At 43.9% G+C, this 8,426-nt stretch overlaps 1 long non-coding RNA gene across 1 annotated transcript; it reads right to left on the bottom strand.

Annotated features, from left to right (window-relative positions):
* Positions 1-219: 219 nt before the first annotated feature.
* LOC115384220 (uncharacterized) lies at positions 220-3,798 on the bottom strand. The gene is made up of 3 exons (XR_003930862.1): positions 3,775-3,798; positions 397-429; positions 220-324 (listed from the first exon to the last, which is right to left on the bottom strand). It is a non-coding gene; the product is annotated as an uncharacterized LOC115384220 (long non-coding RNA).
* Positions 3,799-8,426: the final 4,628 nt, after the last annotated feature.

Genomic DNA, 8,426 nt, shown 5'->3' with positions numbered 1-8,426 from the left:
ATGCAGTTAATGATACCTCACTGGTCTTACCTGAGCACCTGAGATTAATGGAAGAGGGAGAATCAGAGGACCAGAAGCAGTTCTTCAAATCTGACAGAGGCTCGGAACACTGAGGGTTGACCATCCACACAGATCTTAATGATGACTCAAATGTTTTATTGATGGAAACAACAGGGCCACAGTCCAGACGTTCACAGACTGCAGTTGATAACTCCAGGATCCAGTAATCGTCGTTCACTGGTCTCCATTCTCCGAGGTGTTTCAGCTCCACTCCACCTGAACAGCCAGAGCTTCCTCCCACCAACCTGAACTCACCATCAGCCTCTGAGCAAAGAGCACAAAGTCAGCAAGAACAAAGATTCACTTTCTTTCTTCATCTTTGAGGACTTTCTTTACCAGCTGGACGGTTTCTGTCTTCCAGATGGACTCCTGAGGGGAAACAGAGACAGAGTTCAGGATTCATCAGTTTTGAATGATTCTCACTTCTGATCATGTAGCTTGAGTTCAGAATCAACATTCCAGTGAAATATGTTTGATCTGAAGATGAGCTGAAAGTATGAAGAGTCCAGCTCAGGTCAAGAGCATCCAGACTGGGCCAACAGAGGGTCAAAGGTCAAGAACAAACTGAGTCTGACCTGAAGTCTTAAAGTGTGGGACAGAAAACTCCACATTTCAGTTTGGAACTGACACCCAGGCTCCATTTTCACCACTTTTCAAGAGGAAACTCATCGTTGTTGTTTGTGTTTGTTGTTGTCGTCCATCTGAGCATGAGCAGAAGCCCTGTCGACCCAGCCATGCTGTGCATGAGCTTCTCCAGTCGACCAGGAGACGCCCCGAGCGTTTCCACAAAGTCTCCTTTCCTGTCCTCTACCAGGAGACAGTGTTTTCCCTTGGAAGCCATTTCCAAAAACTGGCGCTTTCAGAGACTCTGAGCATCGTTGTCATGTAAACAGAAACCCCAAAACACAAAAGTTTTGTTTTATTCATGAATGCAAACATTTTTCAAAACAAAAACTCCAGAACGATTTGTTTCCTCTTGAAATGTAGTTTTGTAAACGGGACCAGAGAAACTAAATCTGGGAATATGTCTGAAAACCATGACGTGGTTCAGCTCTCAGGCAGGTTTTGGAGTCATAGCAGGTTAGTGTTGTGCTGGTTTGGGGTTTTTCTCAGGACTGGGATGGTATTGATATTACGATCAGCTGTCTGTCTCTGCAAACTGGTAAATTCCCAAAAGAAATGAAAACGGCTGAAGTCATTCCACTGGACAGAACTGGAGACACCAGATCAATAATTACAGGCCCGTTTCTTTACTCCAACAGTTTTCCAGAATGACAGAAAAAGTTTTCACTGGATGAATCTATTGACAAAGAAGCTGCTGTGTGGAATCATGCATGGATTCAGATCAGAGATCCACATCACTGCATTAACAGAGTTCATGGAGAGAACCAGCAGCTCCACAGACACAAAGAATGAAGCAGTTCCAGAGTTCACTGATCTGAAAAAAAGCATTCGACACAATAAATCTTGAAATATTCATCAATAAGCTGGAGTTCTGCTGTCAGGGGCGTGGCTTCACACTGGAGGAAAAGTTACTGAAGCAACAGACAACAGTTTGTCAAAACGGGAGGTTTTCAGGCTTCATGCTTGGACATTGTTTGTGGTGTCCATCAGGGGTCAGTATTGGGACCAAAACTCTTTATTCCAGACATGACAGTTTTTCTCAATCACTTTGGTTCATTCCTCACATCACTTTTTCTTCTGCACGACAGTTAAAGCATTCCTCAAAACAATTAGTACAAAGAGCAAAACCGAGTAGAAAACCTGCAAAAATAGTGGATAGTTTAAAGGCAAGTCTTCCTGTCAGGGAAAGTGTCGGTGACGTCCACTGAGCGTCCTGGCACTTCTCCAAGCTCCAACAATGTAGCGCTACGCTTACCAGCGCGTCTCTTTGAATCTTTCAACTTGCTGCTGATCAGAGCACATCAGCCATCACAGGGCCCAGTGCACGTTTACCACTTCATCCTGCACAGACTTCTTTACCCATACTGCCCTGGGCTTCACCACAGAAGTGTGCATGTCTGGTTCAAGCTGCCTGCAGTAAACATGCCAGTCCAGCCAAAGCGTGTGGAACCGGAGCTCTTCAGTTCAGAAAATACAAGGAAAACTCTGCCATGCTCTCCTGGCTCAAAGCTTCAACAAGCAGAGAAGGACGATTCAGCATCACAAGCAGAGTTCATCTGGATTGACGGGACATGAGCAAATGATCAAGTTATCAAACAGCAGAGAGGAAAGCAGCTGACGCATGTCCACATGCATTGGACACTTGTTAGAAGGAATGAGATAAGTTTGAGCAGCAGATGAGTGCAGCAGATTAGTGCAGCAGATTAGTGCAGTTGTCAAAAGAAGCTTTTTTAACCTGAGGACCCTGGCAAAGATTAAAGCGTACCTTCCACAGGCAGGGTCAGAGCAGGCCCTCCACGCCTTTGTCACATCCCACCTGGATTACTGCAATAGTCTATACACCGGCATAGGAAAAGCCCAACTTCACCACCTGCAGTTAGTCCAGAACTCGGCCGCTCGACTCCTCACCTGCACTAGAAAACACGATCACATTACTCCGGTTCTTGCTTCCCTCCACTGGCTCCCCATCCGCTACCGCATTGATTTTAAAATTCTCTTAACAGTCTTTAAATCTCTGCACCACCTTGCCCCACTGTACCTGGCTGATCTTCTCCTCCCTTTCACCCCGTCCAGAGCGCTACGGTCGGCTGACCATCGCCTTCTTGTCATCCCCAGGTCGAGGTTGAAAACTAGGGGGGACAGAGCTTTTTCTATAGCGGCCCCTCGACTCTGGAACTCCCTTCCCCCCAACATCCGAGCAGCCGAGTCCGTAGGGATTTTCAAATCTCACCTGAAGACGTACCTCTTCTCGTTGGCCTTCAACTAGGTTTTAGTTTGCTTTTCTGATTCTTTTTATGAATTTTTATGCACTTTTTATGTCTTTTTTTTGCACTATGTGAAGCACTTTGATGCGGCTAAGCCGTTTGTAAATGTGCTCTATAAATAAAGTTGACTTGACTTGACTTGAAACTGCTGCTGTGATGAGAACAAACGACTGAATGTTGAGCAAAAGGAAAAAGTCATGAGAGAAATGCACTAAAGCCACTGGGAGAAACTGTCATGAAGGATATAAAATCTGTAAAATACTACAATTTATCTTGAAGTGTGATAATACAATTAATTTCTGTCCAGGGGAAATTTTAGAGCAGCTCTCAGACGAAATCAACTCAGAACTGAACACATTCAAAAAGAGCTTTGATTCAAACTCTCAGTAATTGTATGTTGTTTGGAAGTCATGAAGGGAACATAGAGACTCTAAAGTTCTGACAGAAGGTGTAGAAGTAGACAGAGTTCCAGAAATCAAGTTTCTGAGGGTGAAAATCAACAAGAAGATCTGTTGGAAACCTCACATCAAACATGTTGAATCCAAAACATCCACAAGTCGTTCAGTCCTCAGCAAAGCAGAATCCTTCCTGAACAGCAAAGCTCTCCAGATGAGATATTTTGATACTATCATACTGAAATGACTGCCTGGAAGTTTGGAGCAACAGCTCCAAATCCTCACTGCAGAAAAGAGTCATCAGGATGATCCATGAAGCAGTTTTCAGGACCACACTAATGTCTTCCTTCTAGTTTGTGGAGCACTGAAACTCCCAGATGGAGGAGAATTCCCAGCAGAGAGAGAAGCAGCAGTGAGCAGCAGAGTCCTACCTGAGCTCCACAGCAGCAGCAGCAGCAGCTTCAGCTCCATGTTCCAGGTCGACCACGTCTCTCTGTGTGTCTCATCACCAACTGTCTCCAAGATTTATCAGCCATTAGGTGGAGCTGGAGGTGGAGCTTCCACACCCACGTCCCGTCTGCATGTTTTTCACCAGACGCCAAAGGGTCTTGTTGTCACAGACTCACGTGGGAAACTTCTTCTGTCTGGATTCAAATGAAGCAGTTTTCATCCTGGTGTTCAGTCTAACATCATCTCTCATATTGGTGGATTTACACACCTGAGGATTGGACTTTACATGTCTTACTGCACTTTTACATCTGCTTTTTGGCTTCCATCACTTTCTGGAGGCTTTACATGTATTAGTTGTCATTTCCAACTCAGTTTGTTGGAGTTTTAAATGTTTGTTGGAGTTTTAACTCTGGACATTTGTCCAGGTTGAGAAACTTTTGTAACCATGTTGAGCAAGAGGTCATTTCCTGAGAAACGGACTTGAATGATTAGATCTGATAGGAGGAAGCTGTCACATGTCAGGATGTGGTTGTGTTTCCGTGACAGAACTGGAGATCTCCTCTCAGATTAAAGCAGTCTGATTTGTCTCAATGTGTCTTCTGCAGGATGAAAACTGATGTTCACAACACCTAAACATGTTTGTGTTTCTTCATTCCTTATGTTCTCAAACAGGATTTCAATCAGTAAATTCCAATCAGGCTGGATCAATAAGTAATACCTTCATACAGCTGGAAGATCCAAAAGCTCACAGCTTAATGCAGAAACACTACAGGATGAATTTTGTCCTGATCTCTGATGATCAAAGTCAGCAAAGGCCCGATTGATGGATGTGTGAAAAGGAAATGGTGCCTGATGGTCCTGTGGAGTGAGACGTGTTCAGAGTGATCCTCTCAGCAGCTCTCAGAAGGAGAGATGGTCGATAATGAACATGTTCAGTCTTTGTTTCTAGAACTCCTGCAGTGTGTGGAGCTCTGGAGGAGCCAGTCTGTCCACTGATCACCACTGATCCCTGATCATCAGCCTGGTATTCACTCCCTGAATGGCTGGACAGCTCCGACTCACCAAGATGCTGCTGGAGCTGCTTTTAAACTCCTCCTCAGCGGTCGGTGTGTGCTGGAGACGGTGGAACAGGGAGAGGTGGGAGCTGCTCTGCTCAGTCGTGCTGAAAGTGACTTAATCCTCAGTCACTGTATCACTGCTGGATGTATTTCCTCCATTCAGACCCTGACCCCCAACACTTCATACTGCAACACTACACTGACATAAATCGTGAATATATTTCACTGACATACAGTGTATAGTGCATATATTCAGTAGTTTAAGTGGGGCGACCAGAGTGTGACCAGATGCTCGGCTTTGTGCGGGACAGTCTTGCTTTTCTGTTACTTTTCACACGTCCCACAAGTTCAGATAACGTCCCGCATTATGACTGAGGCTCATAATGCGTCAGATGCATGTTTTATAATCTGATAATACAGTGAGTCCTGTGATCAGTCGGCGGTTCAGGCGTACTGTGTGGTCTTGTCCATCAACTGGGGACGCGGGACGTTCGGAACCTCAGAGGAGAACCAGCAGCAAACTAATGCAGAACAGTGAAGACTGGAGAAAACACTGAGCCGTCATCTGAACTGAAGGAAATGCAACTACAACAAAAACTGGAAACTCATTGTCTCCCTCACTGAACTCAGTGGAAGGTCAGTCTGACAGTTTCAGTAAAGTTTGCTGAAGTCATTTTTCCATTTCACACCGAGAATGTGAGACTCACAAAAAACCTGTTGCTCAGGAGGCGGCGTCCCGTTCTATGGACATGTTCCTGCTAGAACCCAAAGAAGATTCAAACACAGAGGAGGGAACAGCGGCTGAAATAACCAGCGTTCAGCACACTGTGCAACATGCAGTGGTGGCTGCAGAAGAGAGAGGTGGCAAAAGAGAGCACCGGCGCTTTTGTTGAGACACTTATTTCGCTGTCATATATAGTGAAAATACTTTCGGAACACAGGACCATCAGACACCATGTCATTTTCACTCATCCATCCATCGGGCCTTTGCTGACTTTGATCATCAGAGATCAGGACAAAATTCATCCTGTAGTGTGTTTCTGCATTAAGCTGTGAGCTTTTGGATCTTCCAGCTGTATAAAGGTTTTACTTATTGATCCAGCCTGATTGGAATTTACTGATTGAAATCCTGTTTGAGAACATAAGGAATGAAGAAACACAAACATGTTTAGGTGTTGTGAATATCAGTTTTCAAATCAGACTGCTTTAATCTGGGAGGATATCTCTAGTTCTGTCACGGAAACACAACCACATCCTGACATGTGACAGCAGCCTCCTATCAGATCTGATTATACAAGTCCGTTTATCAGGAAATCTCTTCTTGCTCCACATGCTTACAAAAGTTTCACAACCTGGACAAATATCCAGAGTTAAAACTCCAACAATCATTTAAAAAAATGGATGCAAATGACAGCAAATACAGGTAAAGCCTGCAGAAAGTGATGGAAGCCAAAAAGCAGATGTAAAAGTGCAATCAAGAAGTGTAAAATCCAATGCTCACATGTGGAAATCCACCAGTATGAGCGATGACGTTAGACTGAACACCAGGATGACAGAAGAAGTTTCCCATGTGAGTCTGTGACAGCAAGATAGTTTAGCGTCCAGTGAAAAACATGCCGACAGGACGTGGATCAACTCAGTCTCATGGGAGTTCATGATCTCAATCACAACAACTTAATATGTTGTTTGCGTCCAGGAACAAGTAGTGCACGCATCTTTCATGTCTCATGTGGGACTAACGGATCTTTAAAGATATGATGGGGCCTGGTTGTCCAGAGCTTTAAAGGTTAAGAGAAGGATTTCAAATTCTGTTCTGGCATTAACAGGAAGTCAGTGAAGAGAAGCTCATATCGTTCTGATGTGTTCTCTCCTGCTGGTTCTTATCAGAACTCTTGCTGCAGCATTTTGAACCAGCTGAATTTTTCTCTCAGGTGTTTTGGGCCAAATATAATGACTTCTGGTTTATCTGGATTTCGGAGCAGAAAATTACGACTCATCCAGGTTTTTGTCTTTAAGACAAGCTTCTGGTTCGATGGTCATCTATCATGATGCTGAAAGAAATAAAGAATTGATGTTAAGAGCTAGAGAACTTAGAAAAGCTGTGTGCGTGACCAGAAATGGAAAGTGTTCTGGAAAAACAGGTGAATTTTACCGAAAATGGCTCCAACCTGACTGAAGCGTTGGCGGGAGCCTCGGTAGAAGCAGAACTTCAACGGGCCAGCAGGCTGGAGCGGCAGGCCAAAAACACACGGACACCACGGTGAATCACAACATGAAGTTGAGAAACATTCAACCAATCATGACAGCTTTACGAGAGAAGTGATGATCACCGTGTAAGGATCAAACTTTGTGGGGTTTTGGGGGACATGCAGATTAGGGGCATCAAAAAAGGGTTCAAAGAGCTGTGATTCAGTATTGTGGGGCACCAGAGGAACCACGGTCACCCAGGAGGAGTCCCGGACTGCTCTTGCTGGATTATTAAAGTCAGAAAGTGGACATTAGCAGCTCAGAGCTTTTCTCTGAAACGCTCTGTGGTGACTTTTGATCTCACTCAATGGATTTCCAGGATTTTTATTGAGACTCCAAAGATTCAACAGACTTCATAAAGCAGCCATGTAAAGCATCCTTTATTTATCCTTAGTTCTTTCAAATTTGTATATTTTGGTCATTTATCATCCCCCCCCCCCCCCCCCCCCCCCACCCCCACAGCTTTTATTGGTTTGATTCATTTGTCTCGGTTTTGTTTACCCTCATCTCTCTTCTCTTGCCTTCTCTGTTCCTACTTTTTTATATTTTTATTTTTTTAATAATCTTTTTCTTGGGTTTTTTTTTTTTTTTTTGCGTCCAATCAATTAGCACTTTTTGTCATTGTTGCTCAGTTGGAATTACTTTTATCTCCTCGATTACTTGTCTGTTTCTCCCCTCTCTCCCGTGTCCGTGTCCCTCCCTGGCTCCCAGTGTCGTTACTCTGATGTGCTTCACCTGTTGTCTTCGGCCTCGGCTCTGCTGTCCTCGCGTCCTTGTCGGCTCCTTGTGGGTCTGTAGCTCCTCCCCTCAGCTTGGGTGCACTTTCCTAATGCGGGAATCAAATATTCAGCGGCTGTAAGGACAGTAAACTGTGGATATTTCAGTGAACTAGCTTTAATAAAAAAAATGACTGAAGTTCATCACAAATAATTGATGGACCAAATACATAAATCAGACTGTTTTCAACTGAAACTCCACACAGTCTGGTTTCATTCTTCAAAATATATTCTGAACATTATTTATGTTTTTTTTTTAATATTTTGGTTTGTTATGGATTAGTACCAGACATTTCCAGACCACGGATATAATGATGCAGGATACAAACGCTTAAAAAAAAATCTATGTATGAATAAATAAATCTATATCCAATGTGCACACAGCTCTGTAGATGCAACAAACACAGACTGGAGTGTTTTCAGTAGAAATAGTGTGAGTTGGGAAATAAAGAGGAGGAGCTCCCCTGAAAGCTGAACTGTGATGAAATGTTTGTCTTCCCATGTTGACCTTCTGTAGTTCATGATGACCTTTGAACTTTAGCCTGAGCTGGA

The sequence above is a fragment of the Salarias fasciatus genome, assembly GCF_902148845.1.
Source record: "Salarias fasciatus chromosome 23 unlocalized genomic scaffold, fSalaFa1.1 super_scaffold_20, whole genome shotgun sequence".
Lineage (NCBI taxonomy): Eukaryota > Metazoa > Chordata > Actinopteri > Blenniiformes > Blenniidae > Salarias > Salarias fasciatus.
The sequence above is the reverse complement of the archived record's forward strand: the minus strand, read 5'-3'. Positions and strand labels throughout refer to the sequence as shown.